Source organism: Sphaeramia orbicularis, chromosome 3 (genome assembly GCF_902148855.1).
Source record: "Sphaeramia orbicularis chromosome 3, fSphaOr1.1, whole genome shotgun sequence".
Taxonomy (NCBI): Eukaryota; Metazoa; Chordata; class Actinopteri; order Kurtiformes; family Apogonidae; genus Sphaeramia; species Sphaeramia orbicularis.
In genome coordinates this window covers 11,887,770-11,915,394 of record NC_043959.1, presented here as the reverse complement: position 1 = coordinate 11,915,394, position 27,625 = coordinate 11,887,770, and the positions used below count along the sequence as shown (strand labels likewise).

The 27,625-nt window shown below is 37.8% G+C and overlaps 1 pseudogene; it reads left to right on the top strand.

The window, feature by feature from the left end:
• The first annotated feature begins 12,138 nt into the window (after positions 1–12,138).
• The window catches only part of LOC115413051 (troponin T, fast skeletal muscle isoforms-like), a 34,434-nt pseudogene continuing 18,947 nt past the window's right edge, over positions 12,139–27,625 (top strand).

The window sequence follows — 27,625 nt, the reverse complement described above, 5'->3', positions numbered from 1 at the left end:
AAGATAACTAACTAAAACTGTATTGTGTGTTTACAAAACTAACCAAAACAGATAAAAATTATGGGCAAAATTCCCTTCATTTTCGTCTTTGTCAACGTCAGATTGACACAAAATCGATTTATTTTGCTTGGGCAATTTTCTCTGCTGTCATCATACGACACTTGACGGTCCGTCACTTCTGGTTTCCAGTCGTCTTCTGGTCCCCACTCTACCTGGAAACATAGAGACTAAAGTTGGGAGAAAGCAGCAGAGTCCTGTCTGGGATTTATTTGAATATGATGGAGAAGAAGAGAAAAGATATGACAAAACTAAAATTAATACTAAAGCTAAACTAATAATAAGCATTTAGAAAAAAATGAAAACTAATAAAAACTAGCAAACCTGCTCTAAAAACGAATTAAAACGAATTGAATTAGAGAGAAAAAGTCAAAACTAAATAAAACTAAACTATAATGAAAAATCCAAAACTATTATAATGGTGTGTGTGTGTGGGGGGGGGGCGGTCAGACGGTGAAGTGAAGAACTTTGTGGTTGGATCAGCAAATGTTTAGGCTGTATTCACTCCTGCCTTGTTTGGTCCCTTGGTTCGGACCTTTTGGGCTGGTGTGAATAAAAAACACTTTAAATATACAAAACTTTATTAATATCTCAAATGCATGGTCATTTTTGTCCATAATGAACATTGAACAGGTTTTATCGATTACGGATAGCCCTTCCGGCTTAGCATGCTAATGCTAGCAGCTACGAAGCTACCATGAAGGCTAAGCGCTAACACCTAGCGCTAATGCAAAGCGCTAACTAGCGTCAGCTAATCAGTGAGCGTGGCGCAGTTAAATACACCAAGTCCATGCATTTTACAGACATATACACACGTTAGGCATCATACAGCAGCAGCAATCAGAGTAGTGCACTGAAATACAAAGGACAATAGCAACAGGCTAACGGCAACAGCAATACAACTCACCAATTCAGGAGTTCAGTTCACTTCTCCTTTCTTTTCCCTCTCTCTCATCCTCAATAGTCCTCTATAACTGTAGCGGAAAACACATCTATACATTGAACTGTCCAGGGATATAAATGTGGTGCAGATAGGTGGTTAAACAGGTGAGTATTTACCAGCTCTCTGACTCCATGTTTGCCGTCCACACCACAGCTCACTCTACCATCCTCTCTCTCTTACTTCCTCTACCTGTTGCCAATGTGGTGCCGAATTCTACTCCCTGCCGAAAACTGCTCCCCCTTCCTAAGTCAGCCATGAAGAGGATAATAATGCAGTTCTGTTTTTTGTCTGTTTAATATTAAAGAATGTGCAACTGTAAGGTATGTAAAACTTTCTGAAGTTAAATCTTAGCTACACAACACACAAAATATATAACAATATAAACAGATAGTGCCGAAAAGTGCTTCACCTACGGCTGGGGATGCAGTTAGCAGAATTCGGCACCGGGTACTGCCAAAAACTGCATCCCCCATCAGAATTAGCTTGTGAAGCTAAAGGAGTGAAATGACTTTAGCGGCTCACATTTGGAGTTCTTCTGGTGTGACAGGGTGAATTTGGTGCACTTTGTGCTCTTTATGGCTGATTTAGGAAGGGGGAGCTGTTTTCGGCAGCTGCTGGCGATGCAGTTTTTGGAACAACAGCCACTACTATCGTTTGATGCCTCAGCTCTGCTCTGATTGGCGCTCTAATCTCACGATACCATGACTGTTTCTGGGTGCACAGGTAATGCAGGCACACACAAAAAATAAAATAGATAAATAAACACAATCACAATACTTCCAGTTCCTTCAAGTTGCATTTTTCATTCATTTTGGAAATTCTATAAGAATAAATAATGTCAAAATTGCTTAGGAGACCTGGGTTACAAATATCTTTATTGAACTTTATATTACACAATAATTAACAATATTCTCAACATAAAGCAAACAATTAGCAACATATTCCCCCCAAATAAATAAATGAAAGAGAAATTAAGTAAATAAAATTAAAATAAGCATAAATAAACAGCATACAGCTCCATAAATCAGCACCATTGTCAAAATTAATTGGTCTCATAACATCTGAGAAACTCAGTTAACCCTTTGATGCATGAACTGTGAGAGCCGTAATCAAGATTTTTTTTCTTGTGTGTTTTTATTCCTCGAGGCATTAAAAAAAACAATGCAATAGAAGTTGTTTTTATGAACTCATTTTTCACGGAGTTGCAAAAATGTCCACTCAGCTGGATGCCATGCTTTACATTTTTCAAGCAAAGAAATGTATTTACTGATAAACTGTGTGAAAACTATGAAATGAAAACATTTTTAATGCAGATAATCTGATGTTTTCTCACATTTTAACATACACAAACACTAGTCATTACTCACTTCATGGAGATAATATGCAAAAAAAAAAAAAAAAGTTAAAAAAAAAAAAACCCTGTTAATTACAGTTTAATGACAATAACTAGCAATTGATTTACACTTAAACATGTCAGTGCAGATCAGGTTTATCAAGAACAGTAAAGTTACAGTAACAGTAGGAATTCCAGTATATGGGACGATGCATGTACTGCAAAAATCTAAATCTTACCAAGTGTATTTTTCTCATTTCTAGTCAAAATATCTCATCACAACTAAAATAAGACATAATCACCTAAAGAGTAATTTTTTTTTTTTTTTTTTTTTTTTTTAAACTTGAAATCAGATTTTGCCGATCTGTTGTCTATAAATCAGTTCCTCTATCTCACTGAAAAGTTCCTCTTTAGGTGATTCTGTCTGATTTTAAGTGTGATGAGATATTTGGACTAGAAATGAGAAAAATACACTTGGTAAGATTTAGATTTTTGCAGTGAGAGCATCCACTGTGTTGGCTGATATGGAACTAAAACAACAAAATCCATGAATATACTAGAAGCACTCGGAGAGCGCAGACCTCCGCCAAGGCTGATCAGTGGCCCCCCCCATGGGGCCCCCCCACCCCCGATCATCACCAAAATTTAATCATTTCTTCCTTATCCCACTTCCAACAAACCCTGAAAATTTCATCCAAATCTGTCCATAACTTTTTGAGTTATGTTGCACACTAACGATCAGTGCCCCCCCCCCCCCCCGTGGGCCCCCCCCACCCCCGATCACCACCAAAATTTAATCATTTCTTCCTTATCCCATTTCCAACAAACCCTGAAAATTTCATCCAAATCTGTCCATAACTTTTTGAGTTATGTTGCACACTAACGGACAGACAGACAAACAAACAAACAAACAGACAGACAAACAAACAAACCCTGGCAAAAACATAACCTCCTTGGCGGAGGGAATAATAAGAGAACAGCTGTCCACTGTAGTGACCACTATGCATGAAAGGGTTAAAGGTGACCATATTCTCACTAAATCCCCTCTCCTTCCTCTAACAAGGTCAGACAAATGTTAATGAATGTCTTTAAATCTGCTGTTGGACTCCAGGAGCCCTGGTTCTGTTTCTGTATTAATTCATGAGGGTCTCAGTCTGTTCAGCTCCTGTGTTTCCATGGACCTGCTCTCTGTGGTGTCTGAAGGACGGACCCCCAACTTCATGACTGTTCTGTGCTTTGCCTTGTCTTGCAGTGACATCATACACTGACCAGCAGAGGTCCTCGGTGACAGCGTTCACACCCAGGAGCCTCAGACGCCCCTCACATCCACACCGCTGGTGGACGAGGGAGGGAGGGGGGGCAGTGGACTGGGTTCAGCTACAATAGAAGGCTGTGTCCAAGGTTCTAATAGTTTTGGATTTTTCATTGTAGTTTAGTTTTGTTTTGACTTTTTTTTTTCTCTAATTCAGTTCGTTTTAATGCGTTTTTAGAGCAGGTTTGCTAGTTTTTATTAGTTTTCATTTTTTTCCAAATGCTTAGTTTTAGTTTAGTTTTAGTATTAATTTTAGTTTTGTCGTATCTTTTCTCTTCTTCTCCGTCGTATTCCAATAAATCCCAGACAGGACTCTGCTGCTTTCTCCCAACTTTAGTCTGCATGCTTCCAGATAGAGTGGGGACCAGAAGACGACTGGAAACCACAAATGACGGACCGTCAAGTGTGGTATGGTGACAGCAGAGAAAATTGCTAGAGCGAAATAAATCGATTTCATATCAATCTGACATTGACAAAGACGAAAACGAAGGGAATTGTATCCATAATTTTTATCCGTTTTAGTTAGTTTTGTAAACACGCAATACAGTTTCAGTTAGTTATCATTTTTTTTCTTTTAATTATAGTTTTTATTTATTTCAGGTAACGAAATTTAGTTCGAATTCTAGTTTTCCTCATTTCATTAGTTTTCGTTAACAATAATAACCTTGGTTGTGTCATGACTCTTTTCCACCAGAGGGTTCTGCATGTGGTGGGCAGATGGAAAAAAAGGAAAAATCAGGTAATAAATGAATACAGTTAAAAAAATGAAATTATTATTTTCTTTTATTCATCATTGAACTTCAACCTGTTTGTAAGTAAAGGTTTTGGCCTCCTACAGTTGATAATAAGGATGTTATGTCAATCTACTGTTATTATATTGTTTGTATGTTTTTTTTTACCTTATTTGTAACATAAACAGGTGGTTCCAGTCCCACCTCCCATATGTATTGTATCTTATTTGGTCGTGGATCCAGCTGATGTCATCATGTCTATGTGTGTGATGATGTCATATCAACTGCCTCTATATATGTGACAAGTTTGACATGCATTGCACTAAATCTGCACACCAGCGTCCAAACATTGTTGTTTTTAAAGCCCATTTCTCCAGTTATTTAGACAATTTAAAGAACATCATAAATTCTAAAGCAAATAAAATAAAATAAAAACTATGTCAAATGTATAATCTAATTTAATTTGTATAATTTCTATTTTATGCCTCGAGCACTTAATTTTATATACCGGTATACATATATATATGTGTGTGTGTGTGTGTGTGTGTGTGTGTGTGTGTGTGTGTGTGTGTATAACTTACATGTGTTTCTATATATTTGAAATGTAAAATATATTATGAAATGTGAATTTTTCTATCCTTTTTTAATGTATACTTTTATTTATATATACTGTTCAATTGTTCATTGTTCATTAAAAAAAAGGAAAGAGTGAAGGGAAGATATATTATCAACCTTTTAGTTATTTTTGTCAAATTTCACATTCATTGCACTAAATCTGCACACCAGCATCCAAACATTATTATTTTTAAAGCCCTTATCTCCAATTATTTAGACAATTTAAAGAACATTATAAATTCTAAAGCAAAAAAAAAAAAAAGTCAAGTGTATAGTCTTATTTAATTTGTATAATCTCTATTTATACATCGAGCATTTAAAAAAAAAAAAAAAATTATTTACATGTGTTTCTATATATTTGAAATGTAAAATATATTGTGAATTTTTCTATCCTTTTTTGATGTCTACTACTATGTATATATAGCGTTCAAATAATAATTAAAAAAGACAAGTTTGAAATAAAGTGAAACAAAATGGATGTTTTCATAGACATTTGAAATTTCATCCATTATAAGTAAGTGGAGATTTTTTTTTTTTTTAATTCATAACAAAATTTTGAATTTTGAACTACTTTTACCAAAATGTAATCACATCTATTCTGGGTCAGTGGTAATCTATAAACCCAATTAGGTCTGAATTCAACCAATAGTTTAGCTGCTAAAGTGTAAACAAACAAACAAACAAACAAACAAAAACAACAGCCCTTTCCTCTCCTTCAGGGGCCGGAGTCATAATGAGGGTGTTTGTCAGAAGGTTGAAGGTCAGTTTAAATACTGATGAGAAACCGGTTGGACTGTATTAAAGTGTCAGGAGCTCATTTGTACCTATTTTTTCTAAAATAAAATCATAAAATCATCAACTTTAATCTGAGCTTTAATGAACATCTACATGATCAGTGAATTAAATTTGGGAAAATACCTGATTTTTATTAAAGAAACTCAAAATACAGAGGATAATATTAGAATAAATGGGGATAAACTGCTTAAGAAAGGTTCAATACAGAAAACAGTACCTTAGTGAACAGCTGTAAAAGGAACACTAGCCTCTTTTCCATTGAGCCTCAAATTGTGCGAATATAACCTGCGCATAAAAATTTACCAAATGGAAAAACAACTGTAGAAGCCAATAATGTAATAACGACCGATAATGTAATAACAGCCGATAACGTAATAACGACCAATAAAGTAATAACGACCAATAATGTAATAACGACCGATAACATAATAATGACCAAAAATGTAATAACGACCAATAACGTAATAATGACCGATAACGTAATAATGACTGATAACGTAATAACAGCCGATAACGTAATAACAACCAATAACGTCATAAATTTGCCATTTTCAAAATGTAATAGGCTGGTAATGTAATAAAAGTCCTGAACCGACAACATAATAACTTTTGGTCAATAACGTAATTACATTATTGACCAAAAGTTATTCCGTTGTTGGCTTGGAAAGAGAGAGAGAGAGAGAGAGGGAGATTTTATCACAGTTCTATATAATAAATGAAACTGAAATACAGTGATATTCATATATTATTACGTTATTGGCTCAGTTATTACATTTGTAAAGAATTTTTTTTTTACCAGGACAACAACATAATAACTAGCCAATAATGTAATAAGTTATAATGTTATTGGCCAAAAGTTATTACATTATCAGTTCAGGACTTTTAGTATGTTATTGGCCAGTTATTATGTTATTGGCCTATTACATTTTAAAAATGGCAAATTTATTATATTATTGGCCGTTATTGTGTTATAGGCTTCTACAACGACAATTTCAGCAAAACTGTAATTTTTCAATTAAAAGTTTTTGCACTGAGAAGAGGTGGTTTTTCGGGCGTAGCGCAAATGGTATATCACACAAAACTGCAATGGAAAGACCTTTTTTTGCAACTAGAGTCAGGTGAATAAAAAAAACGAATGTTGATGTATGTTACAACAAGAGAAGGAGAAGAAGAAATGTGTGTGCATGTGTGGACACACCAGGAAACCCAAACATTTTAGAATTTAGTGGGAGATAGAGGGGGAATATATAATAATAATAAAGAATATATCTGTAAATAAACACCATATTCATGTTTATGTTCATGGAATGACTTCTCATGTCATCTCGCGATAATAAATAAACAAATCATTGCATTTGTGATTTAATGGAAAAACCAACATTACGCACTTCTGTTTTATCGACATTTTGTAAATATGGGTGAAGTTTTGTGCAGATGTCCGATGGAAAAGAGACTACTGTGTCTTTGTGGGTTAATCCTGACCTAAACTCCAGTCTAACCCTGAACACAGCCCTGTCTATTCAACAGTATTTGTGTGAAAAACCAGTGTTCAGCCACAGAAGGTCTGAATGTGTGATTGAACAGATGGAACCATGGACGTGAAAGGACTGAATATGAAATCTGTTTGAACACACACACTGACTGAGGGAATCACACACAGGGATCAAACATAGACCTAAACCTGGACTGGATCCTGTTGGGTCGAATGTTCAAGGATTTGAATCAGAGGCGATTTCTCATAGACTGCAAGGGAAGCTCAGCTTCCCCTGAAATTACCAAAATTAAATGGTCAAATCTGTACGGTTGTGTTGACATTTTATTGACTACAAATGTGTTAGAACACGTTCATCTCACAGACAAGTTTGTTCAGAATCAGCTTTATCACAAATCATCGAACTTGATGTTGTTCACTTCTCATCCATTCCAGTGTCGCTGTTTTCTCATTTAGTCTCTGCTCAGTGCATTTGCCTGTAGACGCTCAGCGTCCATGCACTTCAATGGGACTGAGTGGAACAGTTTTTTTCGTTGCCTCAAAGCTTGATGGTAACAGGGTTTGTTAAAGAACGCCAAACACACAATAACATACGTAGGGCTATTCATACTATTGACTATATAACAAAGACAAATTCCAGTGCAGTCCTTCTCAGCTTAGATGCTGAGAAGGCCTTTGACTCTGTAAGTTGGCACTTCCTGTATCAGGCAATGGGTCGTTTTGGCTTCTCAGATCAATTTATAAAATGCATAATGGCACTATATTCAAATCCAACTGCAATGATAAAAATAAATGGAGGCTTATCTAACCCTATAAATCTACAAAGAGGCTGTAGGCAGGGCTGCCCTCTTAGCCCCACCCTGTTCAATTTGTTCATTGAACCCTTAGCCCAGATGATCAGAGAGGAGAAGAAGCTACACGGTATTATTATAGGAGGTGTTGAATATAAAATTTGTTTGTATGCAGATGATGTGTTGGTAACATTACAAAATCCAGGTTTTGGTGTACCCCTGCTTATGAATGTCCTCAAAATGTATGGATCTCTATCAGGATACTCACTTAATGTGCATAAAACGCAGGCCCTTTTATTTAATTTTATCCCCACTCCAGACTTAATTGAAAAATATAAATTTAACTGGAACTCATCCCTTATTCAATATTTAGGTGTGTCCTTGCCAAGGGACTTGACCTCTCTCTTTGCTACAAATTATGAAAAAATTAGTAAAAAAAATATACAAGGATTTGGAAAGATGGGCTTTGCTTCCCCTAGACATCGGTGATAGAATAAGGTCAATTAAAATGGTAATCCTTCCTAAATTATTATATTTATTCATGGCTCTACCAGAAGAGGTTCCACTGAAACAATTCAGAGAATGGGACAAGCATATTTCTAGATTTGTTTGGGGAACAAAAAGACCACGGATAAAGCTCTCTGTTTTACAGTTGCCGAGGGACAGGGGAGGCATGGCTTTACCTTGCCTTAAACATTATTAGATCGCAGCCCAAGTAAGATCACTAGTACTTTGGTGTAGTGAGTCCTATACGGCTAAATGAAAAGGCACGGAGTTTTCCTCCACTGAAGTTCCATTACCTTCAATTCTTGGCTGTCTGGACTGCGCTAGAGCAGCCCTACAGCTGGACAATTTATGTGTATGTAACTCAATTAAAATTTGGTTACAAGTGGTCAAGACATTTGGTCTTCATAAACAAATTAGGATCCTAAACTGGCCTGTGAGTGACCCGCACTTCCAACCTGCACTACATGACTACAGATTTAGACAGTGGTCTAAACATGGTCTAACTGCTTTCTGCAGGATACTTTCAAAAGGACAAATGGACAGCTTTCAAAATCTTTCTCTCAAATTTGGACTTGGTAAACATGATTTTTTCAGATATCTCCAACTCCATGATTACTTTGTAAAGGAAATACAATGTTCTATGACACAGGCTCCCTCTCACCTAATTCAAATACTGGTAGAAGCCTATAAAGGTTCCAGTAACAAAAACATCACTGGTAAAATTTAGACAGCTTTGAATTCAAAAGACAATGAGATATATTTTCACGCAAAAAAACAATGGGAGAGGGACCTGCAAGAGGAAATACCAAATGAGATATGGTCAGAGGTGTGGAAGTCTCAAAACTGTACTACAAACTCACTATCATGGAGGGATTTTTGTTGGAAATGTCTGGTCCATTTCTTTATTACACCTGCACGAAAATCACATTCTTCTGGAGTTCATTTTTCCTGCTGGAGGGAGTGCGGTTCACTCGAGGCAGATCAAGTACATGTATTCTGGTCCTGTCCTGGTATTGTTGGCTTTTGGGGAGAGATGATTGAGTTGATGTATTCAGTTTTTGGTGTTCATTTTGATATGTCATTGGCTACTTTGTTTTTTAGCATTCCCCCAGAGGAATTACAGGAAAGAGACATATATTTATTTAGAATACTGCTTGCCGCAGGCAAAAAAGCCATCACCAAATACTGGCTTAAAAAGGACCCTCCCTCAATTTCCTTGATGATAAAAATTGTCAACCAAATCCATTTAATGGAAATGATGACACACAATCTCCACCTACAACAACATAAGGGTGTAAAGCACTGGAAAAAATGGGACTTTTTCATTCAATCTGTGGACAGTAAACAGTCTGTAAATGTGTGAATGTACCTGTGACCTGTGACCGTGTTTCTCTTTTGTTTTGTATTTTATATTAAAACAATAAAAAATAAAGTACCAAAAAAAAAAAAAAGCTGGATGGTAATTGGATAAATGCCTCCATGTTGTCCTGCCCCCGGATGCTCAGCGTCTCTGGGGGTGAATGGAGCTGTGGGCGGAGCTCGGCCGGGCCGGACGCTGAGCTTCCACGTGCTGATTGGAGGTTCGGTCGAAAGGCTGAATCCCGTTTGACTGACAGCTATTTTGAGATCTACTCCTTCACTTGACAGAGTTCAGTTTAATACCATCACGCATTCTGCTGTGAAATGGAGAGAGAAACCACTACGAAATGACTTGTTCATTTTTTGCACTGTAAATAAAACACACTCATTGTACTTCCCAATTACAGGATCCCCAGGAGCACTACAGAAGTCTGTACATGGCCATCCTTAATAGTCTCATAGAGCAGATTCCTTTGCGTTTTTCAAATTTGGAAAGTTTGCAGTTGTTAGAGTTAGTCAATCCAGGGAAGTTTGCTGATATGAGAGATGTGTTTCCAGAAGAGGCATTCCAGAGTCTTCTGAAAAGTTATGGTGTACATTTTGATTCAGGGAGACTGCGGTCTGAGCTTCAAGTCCTGTATTGGAATGAGGACTTACAGGGGAACAGGGAAAACTGTGTGATTTCTTGATTTTTCTAAAAGATCTGGAATTGGCAGTCCAATGCCTCAGTTATACAAACTGTTGTCACTAGTGGCAACAATTGCAGCTCCATGGGCAGGTGTAGAAAGGAACTTCTCTAGTTTAAAAAGGCTCCAGTCCTACACCTTCAACACAATGGGCCAAGACCATCTAAGCTGCCGAGCTCTGCTGGCCACTGAGAGGACACTGGTCCAGTCCCTGGAAAAGATGCCTACTTGGTACAATAAGGTCACTGACTATTTTCTTAAAAAGGAACGGAGGACTGAATTTATGTTGAATTAACTTGACAATTTTTTTGATGTAAGCCGACAATGAGCTTCCCCTCTCTGAAAGACGAGTAAACACCAATGATTTGAGTGGAATGATTCATTAACAATGTACAGTTCAGAGCAGAATAAAATACTAAGACACAAGCATCAACAGTCCTTCTCAGACATTGAACCAAAATAAAACGTAGACTAACACCTGGAATTTTCTTTTACATTTAACTAAACAACATAAAGTGGGAAAAAGGTTCAGACTGCAGCAGAAAAGACACACAGCATCTTAGAGAAAAGAGTGCATTGTCTTCATGAAATAAATGAACAGAATAATCCAAACACACTGTCTGTCCACAGTATTCTTCAGTATCGGTGGTGCTTCCATGGTTGACAGAACATTACTGAGACCAGAGTTTTTCTAGTTCAGTCAGTTTAGTTCCTACCCTGTCGTCTTCTTCCTTCAGTCTTGGCCTTGCAATGGTGATGTGTGGGTCGTGGTTTTTTTCTTTTTCTTTTTTAAGCCACTTTGTAAAATTTTTTGACCCGCCCCGCAAATAAAATGACATTTTTTGGACCTGCGTCAACCCGACCCGGGTCTGCTGATCCGCACATCACTACCACTCACTGTGTTCCATGTTTTCATGTAAAGAGATGAGAGTATCGACATGTGCTGAATGACGGCTCACATGCTGTTGGGCGATGGAAGGGGGAGAGAGAATAACACACGAGTAGTCGACTCCTCCAAAGTAACGTCGACTTGTGCCACAGATGTCGACACATCGACAAACCGACTTTTCAGTTAATGTCCTAGATTCAACTGATCTTCATTTTCTTTCAGTTTGATGTGATTTGATGCATTTATAATGTTAATTTTGCTTGGCTCCACCCCCTGGAACCCCCCCATCACTTATAATGTGTGAGGGTTTTTTTTTTGTCTAATTCCTCTTCAGGTTTTGCACTTTTTCAGCCTTGACTGTTGAAACTGATGCTTTGGACCTTCATCCTGTGGGACAGTGACATGATGGTGATAAGAGCTGGGAGTGGGAGCAGCTCAGTTATTATAGCTGGACTCAAACACACACACACACTCAGTGTCTGCCTCCATTGTCCACATGCCAGTGCGATGGCTAATGCCCTCATGGGTAAATTTAGAAACACAGGCTTCTCAGCTGCTCCTTTTCCAAAACCAGAGCCTCCTCTTCAATCCACACCATTTCATCCATCTCCTTCTGCAGGGTCACACACACACACACACACACATGCCTCACTGTCATCTGTCAGCCAATCAGGAGCTGACAGGATCAGGTTTCTCTATAACAGCAGGACCAGGTCTGGGAGTGACGGACAGACGGACACACGTCGTCTTCACCGTGTTAGGAGCTGCTCTACCTCCCACAGGTACGTACCTCTGCACACAACACCACTGTACTAGTACTACTGCATCACTACAACTGCATCAGTACAACTGCATCAGTACTGCTGCTGCATCAGTACTACTGCATCAGTACCACTGAACTGGTACCGGTCCTACTGTACTGGTACTTCTTTACTGGTACCAGTCCTACTGCACCGGTCCTACTGTACTGATATCGGTCCTATTCTACTGGTACAGGTCCTACTACACTAGTCCTACAGCACCAGTACCAGTCTTACTGCACCGGTACCGATCCTACTGTACCAGTACCAGTCCTACTGCACTGGTCCTACTGTACTGCTATTGGTCCTACTGTACTGGTATCAGTCCTATAGCACCGGTACCAGTCCTACTGCACCAGTCCTACTGCACCAGTCCTACTGTACTGGTATCCATTCTGCAGCACCAGTCCTACTGTACTGGTATCTGTCCTACAGCACCAGCACCAATCCTACTGTACTGGTCCTACTGTACTGGTATCGGTCCGACTGTACTGGTATCAGTCCTACAGCACCAGCACCAGTCCTACTGTACTGGTATCCATCCTACAGCACCAGCACCAGTCCTACTGTACAGGTCCTACTGTATCGGTCCTACTGCACCAGTACTGGTCCTACTGCACCAGTACCAGTCCTACTGTCAGAGTTCCTACAAGTTACATGTCAAACTTTTTCAGACCTTTTTAAGTCTACTTTGTCACACTGGGAAAAAATTTGTGACTCCAACATTTTAAGAAAATGTATTTATTTACTCCAGTGTCTTTATTTCCACTGTTCAGAGTCATTTTTCATCAGGGCCTGAAAAGTTATCGATAGTTGGTTCCTATTTTCAATATAAATTGTCAGGTTGGAACAGGTGGAGTTTATTTAAGGTGTGTTTATTTATAGTGTGTTTATTTATAGTGTGTTTATTTTAAGGTGTGTTTATTTAAGGTGAGTTTATTTAAGGTGAGTTTGTTTAAGGTGAGTTTATTTAAGGTGTGTTTATTTATAGTGTGTTTATTTTAAGGTGTGTTTATTTAAGGTGAGTTTATTTAAGGTGAGTTTGTTTAAGGTGAGTTTATTTAAGGTGTGTTTATTTATAGTGTGTTTATTTTAAGGTGTGTTTATTTAAGGTGAGTTTATTTAAGGTGAGTTTGTTTAAGGTGAGTTTATTTAAGGTGTGTTTATTTATAGTGTGTTTATTTTAAGGTGTGTTTATTTTAAGGTGAGTTTATTTAAGGTGTGTTTATTTTAAGGTGAGTTTATTTAAGATGAGTTTGTTTAAGGTGAGTTTGTTTAAGGTGAGTTTATTTAAGGTGTGTTTGTTTAAGGTGTGTTTATTTAAGGTGTGTTTATTTAAGGTGTGTTTATTTAAGGTGAGTTTATTTAAGGTCTGTGTATTTAAGGTGTTTTTGTTTAAGGTCTGTGTATTTAAGGGGTGTTTATTTCAGGTGTTTTTGTTTAAGGTGTTTTTATTTGACTCCATCATAGCTGTGTTTTTGCTGCGTTGTGTTCTGTTGGATCTGAAAACACCAGACTGGTTCGGTTCATGTTGGACCTATTTAACACATGTGTTTTGTGTGCTGTGTGTTTTGTTGAACATACCTGGTTGATATTGGGCTCTGTTTCCAGACTCTCTGTGGTAAATGATGAACTTATGGTGTCGGTTCTGGGATGGACTGTTTAATGAACGTCTGTTTAAAGCGGGTTTCCAAAGTTTCCAGATGAACAGGTCCATTCAGATCCTGTGTCGGATAAATATATGGGTTTGGTTCTGTTCGAAGTGGTGGATTTTCATCTTCTTCGAACTCTTAAGGTGGACTGGGACCTCCAGCTTCTTTGAACTCTTAAAGTGGACTGGGGCTTCCAGCTTCTTTGAATTCTAAAGGTGGACTGGGAACTCCAGCCGTGCACAGACTCTGACACTGGTTCCATCCACACTGACTGTCACATGTTTGATCTGCTTTTGAAGTGTTTTTGGTTTTTATTATCCATATTTGCTGATGTGAGAAGAACATTTGCAGCTGCATGTTTCACGGTTCAGGTTTTCCACATGTTGATGATGCTGCAGACTGTTTTTTTTTGTGTGTGTGTTTGTGTGTTTTTGTGTACTTGAATCCATGAGATGTGAAGCCGTTTGTTCTCCTCCTTAACCCTTAAAGACCCAGGGTACGTTTATGGCCCCTCTTAAGTCATTTATTATTACATAATCGTCTGTATTTGGCATTTTTTCAGTGCAGATCAGGGATTTTTAACCTGTATTTAATTCACTGATCATGTAGATGTTCATGAAAACTCAGAGTAAAATCAAAGGTTATTATTTTACAACAAAGAAAACTGAAGAAAAAGTGACTTTTTCAGCAAAGATGTCATTAACTGAACATAAAAACAAGCACCTCCACCTTCTGTCGTTGATTCAACTCCATGGGTTTTACTGCTGAATCACTGTTGGAGAACATATTTGAGTCCTATTTATGGATTTGATTATATTTGATTATAAATTCATTAATTATGGGATGGCTCATTTCTCTGAGGTCATCATTAGGTCCATCCTGGGGTAAATATATCTACATTTACCTTTTATTATTGGTTCTAAACAGATGGAACAGTGACAGATACTAAAATAAACCCAGTTTCATGGACAGACCCACATATAGAGAAACTATATTAGATACTGACTTTAAACTTGTTAAACAGATACATTCTGCAGTTTAGTCCAGTTTTTAATCCTTTTTGGCTCCTATCTATAATTAAACCGGTCCTGTGGTTTAAACCGTTGGAGTCTGTGATGGATGCTTTTATTACTGATGGTCTAGACCAATGGAATGCACTGGAAGCTGGGGTCAACCACAGGTCCCGGACACGCCCACAGTTGGTCCACAATGCAGCTGTGTGTTTGCATTAACTGTCTTATATATTTCCATCTGCACAGAAAATATAACATATACAGTATGCACAAATAATAATAACAGGTGATGCTGGGCCCGGCTTGGGCGGGGGGGGCGGGTTGTACAGTGAAAGTGAAACTACAGACTCTTAACTAATTCCTCTATTGCTGCATTTCCACTATGTGGAACCAGTTCGACTCGGCCCATCTCCCGTTGTTGTGCACCTCATTTCCTTTCCCCTACCTTCAGTGACTTGTATTTGAGAGGATACGACGTTTGTTGCCCACACTGGAACCGGAACAGGGCCAGGATGACGGCCTGGTGTTCACTCTGCCGCTAGATTCACAAGCACCACAAAGTAGCGAATCAAATGAATCCCACGTGGACAAATGTTTGAGTAGATTGGAGGGATTCCACCCTTTAGAAGAAATGGAAGCTCTGACAGTGTTCAAGTGGACCTGGTGTGGTCTGTTTGGACCTGGTGTGGTCTGTTTGGACCGTTTCTACCTCAACTCCATGTTGGTTATGTTCTGACCAAAACAATGCAGCGTACACGTGATGTCATTGCGCATGTGCAACGAAGGCGGAATCGATAAGCAGAATGGTTAAAATGGCAGGCAAACGATTCCAAGGAATCGAGCTACTGGGATCCGGTTCTCACAAAGAACCGGTTCTCGATTCCCATCCCTATTGACAGCCCTGTTGTAAAAGATGACGGTGTTTCCACGGTAACTACGGAGCCTCTGAACGTCCAAATATGGTCATATCTGATGACCATGAAAAGATGAAGAACTTTATTTTACACCAATTATTGACATGGATTGATCGGATTAGTGGATCAACAGGAGTTAAACGGTTCCTTCTGTGGATGGGTTTGGTCGTCATTGGCTGTTTGGGTCTTTAAGGTTCAACCTCCTGGTGCACATGTGTCAAACATGCAGCCTGGGGGCCGAAATCGGCCTGCCAAAGGGTCAGTCTGGCCCCTCGGATGAATTTGTGAAATGCAAAAGTTATAATGAAGATATTAACAATCAAGGATGTGAAAATCATTGTAGGTCAATTCAATCTGAAGTGGGTCAGAACCAGTAAAATACAATCATAACAACCTAAAAATACTGAAAAAACGCAATTTTTTTTTTTTAGTGTAAAAAAGTAAAATTGCACAAAAATGTTTATATTTACAGACTATCATTGTACAAAAAAATGTGAATAACCTGAACAAGTATAAGCAATATGAAATTTCTTAAGAGATGTATGTAGAATTGTACCAATATTCTGCCTGTTCGTAAATATTTTGTGTATTTGTAGATCCACTGTGATCTGTAAGTTGTGATGCACATGTATAAATGATAAACTGAGGCGTAATATTGTTAAAATTGCACTTATTTTTCTTAAGAATTTTCAGGTTGTTCATATTTGTTCATGTTATGTTCAAGTACAGTTCATAGATGTAAACATTTTCATTACAGAATTTAACTTTTTTCACTCAAAAACATAGAGTAAACTTTGGTGTTGATATTATTTATAAGTTCATATCTTATTATTTATATTATTTTACTGGTCTGGCCCACTTTAGATCAGATTAGGCTGAATGTGGAACTGAACTAAAATGAGTTTGACACCCCTGTCCTGGTGGATTGTTGAACTTTAAACTGCTACACCTCTACGGACCGTCTGAAAACAAGGCCAACATTTTAAAGATGCGGTTTTCAGATAGTGACCGTTCACTGTCTGTGTCCACACATATATTTTCAGACTCCTCAGCGCCCAACACAACAAACGAAGCCACCGTCACTAAATATACAGAGCGCTGAAGCGTCGGCATGTGCTGACTGAATGTGAACACAGAGAGGTGAGGTCGCCGTCAGCTCTAAGACCATCACACAGGCTGTTTGTTGGTGCTGATGCTGGTTGGCCGTCACATGCCAAGGGACCTCCCACCGGACCCGGCCGGGGGATTAAAGCAGCTATTTGGACACTGTTCCTGAGCTGATGGGTCGAAATCCGATCCAGGACTAATCCTCGGAGTCCTTTGCAGCTGTGCCCACGGCAAAGTGTGAAGGAGTCATTCAAAGACACGGCCTAAATAAATATAAATATACAGGAATTCAAAGTGAGACAGAACACACACAGACATCTGTAGAACCATCTGTGGAACACACTGGGGGTCCAAGGCATCCCATCATCCATCAAGGGTTTGAAGGTTCCCCTATAGATGTACGATCTGAAATCAGAAGAGATGGGATGGAAGGCCTGAAGGTCCTTTGACTAGGATTTCATTGTGGACAGTTTGAGGACAACATGTCAGACGGTAAATGTTCATCCTGTCATTGAGGCGGTGCAGGGGTTAGCGCCAAGGTTCCACTCCAACCGGGGACCTTTCTGTGGGCAGTGCAGGGATTAGCGCCAAGGTTCCACTCCAACCGGGGACCTTTCTGTGGGCAGTGTGGGGGTTAGCGTCAAGGTTCCACTCCATCCGGGGACCTTTCTGTGGGCGGTGCAGGGGTTAGCGCCACGGTTCCACTCCATCCGGGGACCTTTCTGTGGGCGGTGCAGGGGTTAGTGCAGGTCCACAGGTTGAGCTAAAACAGCTCAGAGGTGGGAATGGGACAGTGATTGGTTGTTCGTGTCCGAGGCTAAATATCGTACAAAATTTAGTCAACTAAATCTACAGTAGACTTTAAAAATTATTTTGTAACGATATATAAAAGGTATCTGAGGTCATAACTTGGACTTCTAAGTATTATAGAATGGCGTTAAGGTTAGAATGTGCAGAACACACACACACGTCCCTGATGTTCAAACACAAATGGATCTTTATTTACCACAGGTTTCATTCAAGGACACCTCAATTACAATAGAAAAACAGAACGTGCACACACTTGAAAACCCTCAGCCTTCAGTCCACAGCAAACTTTTTGCACATACAGACGGACAGACAAACAATGTGCCAGACACCCCCCCCCCCCCAAACTCACAGACCTCAATTCAGACCTGAGCATCCTTCAACATCCTTTGACATCCTTCGACATCTTTCAACAGCTGAGTACTGAGTAGTACTGTTGTGTATTTGTACATGTTGTACCACATTTGTCCAACAGTCACCGCCAAAGCATTCTGGACATAGCAACATGATTATAAGGATATTGTATTAAAAATTACTAATATCTGACAGAATATTGGTCCAATGATCTTACTGTTTTCAGTAGTCTGTTCACTGAGCAAAAATACAAAAGTATGACAAACTGCAGCGGTCAGCTGTGTACACACACACACACACCTGGATATCTGTATAAATCTAACACGTCTCCATCTTTATGGTTGGTACTAATCACTGTGTGTGTGTGTGTGTGTGTGTGTGTGTGTGTGTGTCTGTGTGTGTGTCAAGGTTATAATAGTTTTGGATTTTTAATTATAGTTTAGTTTTAATTAGTTTTGACTTTTTTTTCTCTTATTCAGTTAGTTTTAATTAGTTTTTAGAGCAGGTTTGTTAGTTTTTATTAGTTATCGTTTTTTTCTGAATGCTTAGTTTTAGTTTAGTTTAGTTTAGTTTTAGTATTAGTTTTAGTTATTTCCTATATTTTATCTTCCTCATCATCCTATTCAAAGAAATTAGTGAGGCGCGGATATGGGTTACCCTGGACACTTTATTTGGGGGTCGGGTTAGGGCGGCTCATGGACTGAGCAGAGACACAATGTACCGTACAATGTATAAATTCCCTATAGCAGGTTGAGGGGGGGTGCAATCCATACACAACGTCACTTACGTGAAACAATGCGAAGATGTGCAAAGCATGAGAGGAGATGCACAAAGCAGCCAGCAGTTAAACCAGATAGAAACATATATAAACCAGCTAACCAGCAGTTAAAGCAGATAGGAACATATATAAACCAGCTAACCAGCAGTTAAAGCAGATAGGAACCTATTATAAACCAGCTAACCAGCAGTTAAAGCAGATAGGAACCTATTATAAACCAGCTAACCAGCAGTTAAAGCAGATAGGAACATATTATAAACCAGCTAACCAGCAGTTAAAGCAGATAGGAACATATTATAAACCAGCTAACCAGCAGTTAAAGCAGATAGAAACATATATAAACCAGCTAACCAGCAGTTAAAGCAGACAGAAACATATATAAACCAGCTAACCAGCAGTTGAAGCAGACAGAAACATATATAAACCACTTATAAACATATATAACCCAGTTCCTCATCAGTAAACCACACCTTAGCAGATCTCTCATCTCTTAATCATCTGCAGTTCCATTATTAGCCAACTTTGCTTCAGTTCAGTTTAGCTAGCTGTAGCTAGTAACATCAAACGTTTTTTACCATTCTAACAGGTTCCATACCTCTGTAATTGGATTAGTTTTCATCCTCCTCTTTTCTCCTCTTCTAAACTGTGCAGTTCAGGGCTTGGAAGGCCTTTTCATGGTGATAAACTCTCCAGTTTTAACCTGGATGCTAGTCTTGTCTGAAGCTGTCATTTAGCTCTGCTCTGTCTCTGTCACTCACGCACACACACAGTACGCCAAAAAAAAACAAAAAAAACCCGACCCATGTGTCACTACAGTAAACCCCAGACAGGACTGTGCTGCTGTGTCCCAGCTTTAGTCTGTATGTTCCAGGTAGAGTGGGGACCAGAAGACGACTGGAAACCACCAGTGACCAGACATGACAGACTGTGAAGTGCCGTATGGTGTCACCAGCTAAAACTGCTGGAGCGAAATAAATTAATTTCATATCAATCCGACATTGACAAAGACAAAAACGAAGGGAATTGTATCCATAATTTGTATACGTTTTAGTTAGTTTTGTAAGCTCACGATACAGTTTCAGTTAGTTATCGTTTTTTTCTTTTAATTAGAGTTTTTATTAATTTCAGTTAACGAAAATGTTTTTTTCAATTTTAGTTTTCGTCATTTCGTTCGTTTTCGTTAACGATAATAACCTTGGTGTGTGTGCGTGCGTGTGTGTGTTGAACCCAGAGGCTGAACCCTGTAAACTGTAGGTGTTTTACTAAGAAAGTAAATCGGCTCAAAGGGAACGGAGACCCCAACATAAAGAAAGGACACCATAGAAATTAAATGACTTTAAGGGTTTTATTAATCAAATTAAACAACAGTCACCCAATTCTTAGCAATGAATTCATTCACAAAAATAATGAACTCAAAAGGCAATACATACCGAAAATAAACTCAATGAACCAAAAAGACCTGGAGGTGCCGGCAAAAATAAATAAAATGGAGGGGGAAGGCAGGCCACACCCTATAGGGACATAGAAGCTGCCCCCCCTCCCTAACAGAAAAGAACTTGTTCAACGCAATCTAAAATAAAAAGTTTGACCACCGGCCACCCCAGGCCAAACTAAAAGAAATTACTTAAATGTCAACCAAAAAGAAAGAAGCTTCCTAGCCTAAGGCTCAGCTGGGTCTGGAGTGGTTTGCTGCGTCTGGGTCTGGGGGGGTTTGCATCTGACGGGCTTTTGTGGCTGGCTGACAATCAGGGTGGCTGGTTCATCTGATCATCAGCAGGTGTGTCGAATGGTTGAAGGAGTCACAAACAGGGTTACACAGCACATGATGTCATGGCCCCACGCAACATCTATATTTAACTTTTCTGATGTGATTTGTCACCATTGGTTGTAATTTGTCCTCCTTATTTGGCATTTTTTCAGTGTAAATCTTGTATTTTCCTGTATTTCATTCACTGATCCTGTAGATGCTCATTAAAGCTGTGTTTGACTTTCATCACCAGTTTTTCATCAGATCTGTCAAACCTCAGTGTGATGAATCTGTTCGTCTGTCTGTGATTATGCACTGGAATCACTTCTGTCTCACAGTGAACACCTTCGAAGTGTACTCCACCAGAAACAGTCCATTTGTTTACAAACAGTCCATTTGTTTACTAACACTCCATTTGTTTACAAACAATTCATCTGTTTACTAACACTCCATTTGTTTACACAAAGTCATTTGTTTACAAACACTCCATTTGTTTACACAAAGTCATTTGTTTACAAATGGTCCATTTGTTTACAAAGTTATTTATTTACAAACAGTCCATTTGTTGACAAACAGTTCATTTGTTTACAAAAGTCCATTTGTTTACAAGCAGTCCATTTGTTTAGAAACACTCCATTTGTTAACAAACAGTCCATTTGTTTACAAACAGCCTGATTTGACCACTGATTTATCAGTATTCTCTGTTAATAGACAACAGCATATGTACATAACAATAAAATACCTACTTTTGTCACATTAAACAGTCCATTTGTTTACAAACACTCCATTTGTTTACAAGCAGTCCATTTATTTACGAACAGTCCATTTATTTACAAACAGTTCACTTTTTTACAAACAGTTCCATTTATTTACAAACACTCCATTTGTTTACAAACAGTTCATTCGTTTACAATTCATTTGTTTACAAACAGTATATTTGTTTACAAACAGCTTGTTTGTTTTACAGTCAATTTGTTTACAGTTCATTTGTTTACAAAATAGTCCATTTATTTACAGACAGTCCATTTGTTTATGAACAGCTTGTTTGTTTACAAACAGCTCGTTTGTTTACAAACAGTTCACTTTTTTTTTACAAAATAGTCCATTTATTTACAAAACAGTCCATTTGTTTACAAACAGTTCATTTGCTGACAAAAAAAGTCCATTTGTTTACAAACACTTAATTTATTTACAAAACACTTCATCTGTTTACAAACAGTTCATTTGTTGACAAAACAGTCGATTTGTTTACAAACAGTCCATATGTTTACAAAACAGTCTATTTGTTTACAAACAGTCCATTTATTTACAAACCAAACCCAAACCTAAACCAAACCGTCTCTCAGGTTTTTTTTAAATTCCGGCCACAGCAGCAACAAACACTGAAATGGCTTCAATTGCGTGTAATTCCAAAAAAGTTCACAAAGTTGCTGTCACCTTTTCGCGTTAGCATTAGCTTAGCAATAAACCTTCACACAGTGCACACAAGGCCCCTTTACCACTGAAAACTACCCTCCCCCCATACCCTTACCCTACTCTTAACCATTTAACACCCAGTACAAACCCTAACTTTAAACAGACACAGAAACCTTATTTAATCATCTAATCGCTTTGAAAACTATATTAATGTAAATATTTTTAAAATAACTTTATTTTTAGCGCACCGACCTCCACTTCCTTTGGGTTACTTCCTTAGCATTAGCCACATTAGCTGAAGGCCTTAAACATTTTCAGCCTATGCTTTTATTTCTTGTGGTGGCCTTAATTTTAAAGGTAGAGACCTTTGGGGTAAACAGCGCCCCCTTAACTGAAAAGGTGGATGATGTTTTTTTTCTTTCTTTCTTTCTTTTTTTTTTTGATAAACCTTATTTAAAAAGTGAAGGGGCTTTCTTTTTTTTTGGCATATGAAGTTTTATATTTTCAAACACTCTTTTTTTGATAAATGTATACATTTTTATGTTACTCAATTTTATTTTGACACTTTTTTTTGTATAAGTATTTTATTTGAGGAGATTATTTTATTTTAAACAAAAATCTCACAAGTTTATTTCTTTGTATAAATTAATTTTTTATTAATTTTTTTTTTAGGAGATTTATTTTTATTTTATTTAGGAGTTTATTTTATGCAAGTGTATTTTTATTTAAGGGGCACATACTTCTTTTTAAATAAATCACAGTCTCCATTTTTTTTCTTGTAGTGGATAATTTTTTGGCCTATTGTCCCCTCTGGGCCTCCCTACAGTACAGTACTTATTGTACATGGTTAATTCTTCCATGTGGTTGAGTCCTGCAGAGTTCAGTGTGATGACTGCTGAATTAACCAGTTGAACTTTGGTGACCAAAGCTTGTGTTTGTTATAAACTCATACAAACCCATTTTTGACAACAGTTAAAAGAAAAGCAGGAATGGACTGGGATGATGGACATGGTTCTGGTTCCTTTATCGGTCTATTTATCTCAGACGCAGAGACTCGACTGAATGAGTCCGAATACAAGTGCCACAGGTGAAACGCTGGGTCTTTATGGGTTACATGAGTCCCATATTTCTCCTTTTCCAAACCTCTTTCCTCCACATGCAGCTGCGTCCTTATCTGTCTGCACTTTGACACCTGACTGTTGTTTTTTTTTTTTTTTCACTTTTGTTCTGCGAGCGCCTCTAAACACTCCAACACCAGCTGCCGTCAAAGATTCCATCGACATGATTCAGAGCTGCACAAAATTTAGAAGCCTTTACTGTCATAAGAACATACCAGAGCACAGCTGCTGCTGCAGTTCAGAGGATGAACCAACCGAAGACAAAGGCAGCTTTATGAGTTCAGCACCGTCCAAACACAAGGAAAGTAAAAGTGTAGGGATGTAACGATTACCGGTATAACCATAAACCGCAGTAAAATTGCAGACAGTTAGTATTACCGTTTAAATTATAATTATCATGATAACTGTGTTTGATTACCGCACTTTTCTGAAGAAAACGCCTATGTAAAGATCTGCTTTTATGTCAAATATTTGAGTATAGTTTAAATTTATTACAATTTTGATTTTATATACCTAATATTTGGAACCAAGATTCACTTTTAAAGTCTTTGAAAAGGTTCGTTAAGCATCCGTGTGTTATTTATGCAATAAATATGGAAATAAATCTGTGTCATTAGATTTTGATTTATAAAAGCCATTGAATTTCTAGCGCTGATTTTTTTTTTTTTTTTTTTTTTGCGCTGAAATTAAGTATCTGAATTTTTTTTTGCAATGAAATTAATTATCTGGATTTTTTTTGCACTAAATTTAAGTATCTGCATTGTTTGTCTCTGAATGCAACTTTGTTCATAAATTAGAATTTAAAAACTTCAGGTGCAAAAATTCGGCTGTGGCTCAGTTTGTAGAGCGGGTCGTCCAATGACATAAGGGTCGGCGGTTTGAATCCTGGCTCTGACTCTCCATGTGTCGAAGTGTCCTTGGGCAAGACACTGAACCCTAAATTGCTCCCAGTGGGGCCAGACAGCGCCTTGCATGGCAGCAGCCGCCCACTGGTGTATGAATGTGTGTGTGAATGGGCAAATGTGAGGAATTGTAAAGCGCTTTGGGCACCATGAAATGCACCATATAAGTTCAGTCCATTTACCACTTACCAAAAATTCAGCACTAGAAATTCAATGGCTTTTATAATTCAAAATCTAATGATACAGATTTACTTCCATAAATAAAGTATATACATTTTTCAAATCGGATTTTATATATTTTTTGTGTGTTTTCTGTCCTTTTATGTTTTTATAGTAGGTTGAAGTGAAAAAAATAATAGGCAGATGATATAGATGAAGTTGCGCTGAAAAAAGATCCCAAACATGGGTATAGTAAACATTTGTTTATATAGTATATAAAGGCAAAATCAAAAGGACTGAAAAATGGACAAAACAGACTCAGACCACTAAGGGTTAATATTTAATATTTAATAATATTCAATATAAGTTTCTGCATCAGAGGGTACATTGTGCCGATTATTTTATTTTTATTTTTTTATCTATTTTTTTTTTCTTGGTTAAATTATTTCAGTGTGTGTATTGGTACTTTTTGAACATTTTGAGCACAATTGCAACAATATCGCGATAATAATGGTAACTGTGATAATTTTGGTCACAGTAACCGTGATATGAAGTGTTTCATAAAGACACAGAAACGCAAACAGTTACATTCAAATCATACATATCAGCAAATCATCCATAAAAAAACGGTAATATTCCGGCAGCAGGGGTGCCAAAAAAATACTGTAAAATAACAGAAAATAATCATCTCATAAAAATATGGTAATTTTCCATAAGCAAAATACAGTTTTTTGCCCTAACTTTACATGAGATTTTGCATATTTTTTTGACTTTTTAATGTTAATAAAGAATATTTACATATATTGAAACAATCAAAGTACCTATAAATATATATATAAATAATTTTCAATGAGACTAAGTTGTACAATCCACTGATAAAAACTGTATTTGGACAGTTTATCAGTGCTTATACATGTTATACATTCACAAAAACACATTTATTCAACATTTTTGTTGTGAAACCTCCCGTAATTACACAAGATATTTGTCAATTAACAAACAAGTCTTGTTAAACTTACAGAACAAATACTTATTTCACGGTTAATTGTCAGTAATTTTATCTCGTTTTATTTATTTATTTTTTTACAGTATTAAACTTGTACAGTTTAATCTCATGACTAGAAAGAAATATTTGTGAAATTACGATACATTAGTAATTGTGTTTTAACTGTATTTTTCATGTTATTTTACATTGACATGTAAATCACAGTCTATTTTGTCATTTCATTGATATTTTCTTGTATCTTAAAAATACAGGAAAAATCTGTTAAATAAACAGTGAAAATTCTGTTCAATTACAGATTTTTTTACAGTGTGGGGTTACCCGCTTAATTCTATACTTGTGCCCCTGGAGACTCGAAGAATCCCAGAAGCTCAGACGGTCATTAACAGCGTCCCTGCCCACAGTGGGTTAACTCTGCCCACAGTGGGTAAACTCTGCCCACAGTGGGTTAACCCCGCCCACAGTGGGTTAACTCTGCCCAGAGTTTTCCCTGTCAGGAAACTCCTCCCCGCTGCTGTTAGCTCCTGCTGTGCTTTTGTCTTTTGACTGCCCTTACATCCAGTTTCTTCATTTTGTGTGCTACACAGCTTCATTCTAAGAAAGAAAACATTGGAATTTGTTGGATTTTGTTAAAAATGTTATGTAACTCATTCCACGAAATATGGTCATTTAAATGTAAATGGATGTTGCAGTTAATTGCAAAAATAACTTACTAATAAATCCAAAGTAATTGTGTCAATAAACCTAAAGGAAAGTGTGGCTTTAATGATACAACTGAAGAATTACATTTTCTAATCAACAGCATTAGTTTGGATTTACACACATTTGGTTGTAAATTTAGTGATGGAAGTTCGATTCTTTTAACCAACTAGATTCTTTCAGTTCATTCGTCTGTTGTGAATCAAGTTTGAATTGATGCAGGATGTTTTTTAATTAATGAATTGATTCTGAATCGATTCGCAAAGCCGACTTTAATTACATTCACTCTTTGATAAGGTTAATCAAACCAAACATATTCAGATAAATCACAAATAAATCACAAATCTACAGCTGTATCCAGTCCTGACATCAAATTCATTCTCCAAAGGAATCAAAAGTGCAGAATTTCCCTTTAAATATACAGAACTTAATTAATATTCCCAATGCATGGTCACTTCTGTCCGTAGTAAACATTAAACAGGTTTTATTGTGAAGAGTACCTCTGGTTTAGTGGATAGCACTTCCGGTTTAGCATGCTAACGCTACCAGCTATGAAGCTAGCACAAACACCAAGCGTTAACTAGGGTCCGCTAACGCTAAGCGCTAACTAACGTCCGCTAACACCTAGCACTAACTCGCATCCACTAACGCTAAACGCTAACTAGCGTCCACTAATGCCAAGTGCTAACTAGTGTCCACTAACGCTAAGTGCTAACTGGCATCTGCTATTGCTAAGCGCTAACTAGCGTCCACTATCGCTAAGCGCTAACTAGCGTCTACTCACACTAAGCGCTAACTAGTGACTGTGGCACAGTTAAATACACCAAGTCCATGCATTTTACAGACATATAGACACATTAGTCATCATATAGCAGCAGCAATCAGAGCAGTGCACTGTGAAATACAACGGACAATAGCAATAGGCTAACGGCAACAGCAATACAACTCACCAATTCAGGAGTTCAGTTCGCTTCTCCTTTCTTTTCCCTCTCTCTCGTCCTCAACAGACCTCTATAACTGTAGTGGAAAACACATCTATACATTGAACTGTCCAGGAATATAATGTGGTGCAGATAGGTGGTAAAGCAGGTGGGTAAACAAGTGGTTTAGTTTGTTGTAGCAACATGGAAAATGTCTGAAACACATTTTATGGTGACCTGATACCAGAGTAGAACTGTTTTGGATGAGTTCATTCATCGGATACAACACTTTGTATTTTGTTTGTTTGTTTGTTTGTTTTTGTAAATTGTGTAAATGATACATGTGTAAAATCATCAGGTAACAGCCGCAGAACATGAATAAAACCATTATTTACGTACAATGAACCTCTTATTGCTCTGTTACTGGAAAGGTCAAAGGTCATTTTCCCAGTTCTCCAGTGGAAAATACGATGTGATGAGGCGTTCATGTACAGTTTTTAAGTTTGTAACTGGTATTTACCATAATTCCCAGAACACATGAAGGCAGGACTAAAGATGAAAAGACCCAAGTGAAGAGGACAGAGTTAGTGTGTGACTGACGTGTGTGTGTGTGTGTGTGTGTGTGTGTGTGTGTGTGTGTGTGTGTGTGTGTGTGTGTGGTCTTTCCACAGGTTTTTCAGTCTCCTGCCGTCATGTCGGACACTGAGGACGTGTAAGTGAACGCCC